At 48.5% G+C, this 2,600-nt stretch overlaps 1 pseudogene; it reads right to left on the bottom strand.

The window, feature by feature from the left end:
* Positions 1–325: 325 nt before the first annotated feature.
* Positions 326–1,387, bottom strand: LOC134379052 (RNA-binding protein Raly-like; annotated as a pseudogene).
* Positions 1,388–2,600: the final 1,213 nt, after the last annotated feature.

The raw sequence follows: 2,600 nt of genomic DNA, 5'->3' as shown, positions 1-2,600 counted from the left end.
TCTTCTACCTGCTGGGGTGAGAATCTTGCTTTAAGCAAAAAAAATGGGAAAGATGGAAAAATAAGGAAAGTTTTGGGGAGAGGTGGGGGCTCCCTGTGAAGTACTCTGTGGTAGAACATACCTCTAGAACAATGGTTTTTACAGTGGAGTTTGTGCAAGAATGACCAGGATAGCTTTTGCCAGGGGTGGGGGAGGGTGGGGGGGCAAAGTCCAATTTCTTTATTGTCAAGATTCCTCCTTGTAGCTGCCTTCCAAAAAAATTTTTAAAAAACCAAGCCTGGAGTGTCCTGGTGAGAGGGGCAGGGTGTGGGGAAAACCCTGTGCTCTATGCTCTGGCTTGAGCAGTACAGACAGGGAGGGTGCAGGGGGGAGGCTGGTAATTCCATCTGCAGAGAATGTGGCACTGGCTGGGATACACAGGGGATGAGGTGCCTACTGCCAGTTTTCCTCTGGTACCTGCTGGAGAGTGGCATCCAGGAGTGGGTGAACAGCTTGAGGCCTGGCACAGTGATGCCCTTCTCCTGCTGGTGGCCAGTGCTCCTGTAAGACTACTTACTGTAAAGGCCCCATCCTCCATGTCTGTGTCCTGGCTGTGCTCCAGCTCCTCCTCTCTGTGTATCAGCAGCCCCTCCTAATCACCATCGTCTCGAGACTGTGCTTCTCCCAGGGGCATGCCTGCCTTGGAAGCTGTATCCTCTTATGGGACCAGTGGCCGCATGCTGCTGCCACTACTGCTACTGCCACTGCCACTGCTGCTGTCACTCTTCTTCTTGTCATCTGGGTTGGCCTTTTGCTTCTCAGCAATCTGCTCCAAGTGGCCCAGCAGGGCATCGATGTTGGACTTGATTTGTGTCAGCTCTGTCTTGATGGTCTGCAGCTCACTGGTCTTTAACGTAATCTTGGCTGAGCCAGTGCTGATGGTGGTGGAGTGGGAAAAGAGCTTGAAAGGTGTAGTAGTTTTGACATGCCAAGCCAAAGGGACTGTGACCTGGGGTTGCTTCACAGGGACTTCCCTGGGCATTGGCACCAGCGACAGGTGTCCCCAGTAGTTGAAAAGCCTGCTTATGTCAGATGCTGCTCTCTTTAGTTCCTTGGGTCTGTTGGGCTTGGGCTCTCCACCTATGTTGATGTCCAGAGTCTGCCCAGCCAGCACTTGCCCTTGCTCTCTCAGCACAGCTGTCCAAACATGGTGCTCGTTGGCATACTGGACAAAGGCATAGCTCTTGTGCACAGAACAGCTAGTCACACGGCTATACTTGGAGAAGATGGTCTCCATATCTGACTTCTTCCCCACAGCTGTGTTTAGATTTCCAGCAAAGACCTAAGAGTTGATGGACTTCAGGTCATTCTTCATGGTTACGCTGCTTGTCTGGATCTTCAAGGACATGGTGGTCACCAGTACCAAGGCTGAGCTTAGCCAGATATATCCTCCTTTGGGTTGCAAGGTCAGCACCAGCTGCCTCTGGGAACAGGGCTCACCTGCACCAAGAGGTCTCTGAGAAAGCTTGTTAATGATGAAGATTCTGTGACCCCACTTTGAGGCTCTGGGGAGAAGGTCACAGGAGGGGGGTCCTGGTCAGTGGATATCCCGAGGGCTTACTAAGCAGCCCATGCATGCGGATCACTGCGACTTATCCCCACCCACCAAGATGCTCCTTCGTGTGGTGGGAAGAGGAGGTGGGTTCCAAGATTTCATCAGTGGCTCAGAGGACCACTCACCTCCAGTGGCCTCATCTACCAGAGCCTCGATTTCCTTTCTGATAGAAGCCCCAAAGTTTGGCATTCTCATTGGTTTCTTAAATGATTGACAGATCAAAAAAAAAAATACCAAATAGACAAGCACTACTTGCCAGTCAACAGTGTTTCTCAAGGGTTAGAGGAATGGGGGAGGGAGTGATCACACCCAGCTCTCACTTGCTCCTCATGAGATGGCAGGTGGTGGGATCTGAGGCCAGCAGAAAGGAAAGGAAAAAAAGGAGGATGTTTTAGAAGGCCCCAGGACACTGTCATTCTGCTAACAACACTGGCATTTGTTCTGCAGGCTTTCCAGAGTTAAAGAGTGTGCATATTTCCGAAACACACAAGATTAAACTGTAAAATAATGTCTACTCACTAGCTACATGTAATGAAATACATTTCTGGTTATTGATAACTCCCAATACTACCTTGGAACTAGATTGGTAAGCACTTTGCTTGGGAGGACTGAGATACACATTCCAAGGTAGGAGCTTCAATGGCCTGAACTACTCTGTTTAATACAGATGAAAAAAAATGAGGAGCCAGCAGAAAACCAGTGTGACATCTGAGCTAATGAAGCTGGGTTAGGGTGGGGTAAGAGTCACAGGGAGATTTTCAATAACATGCAAAAAAGAGGAGTTTGATGCTAGCTCCACCAACACACGCACACACACACTGTCTCTCTCTCTCTCTCTCTGTGTCTCTCTCTCGCTTCATTGCCCTTACCCTGCTTTATGTTTCTTCATAGCATTTTTGCTTATCTGATATATAACTTGTTTGTTTATTGTTTATATTTCTGTATTAGTCAAGATCCTAGCAGAAAAGAAATTAAAATTAAATAAAAGAAATGAGAGGTTAACTGA

Source organism: Cynocephalus volans, chromosome 5 (assembly GCF_027409185.1).
Source record: "Cynocephalus volans isolate mCynVol1 chromosome 5, mCynVol1.pri, whole genome shotgun sequence".
Lineage (NCBI taxonomy): Eukaryota > Metazoa > Chordata > Mammalia > Dermoptera > Cynocephalidae > Cynocephalus > Cynocephalus volans.
Note: the sequence above shows the minus strand (reverse complement) of the source record. Positions and strands in the feature narration are given on the sequence as shown.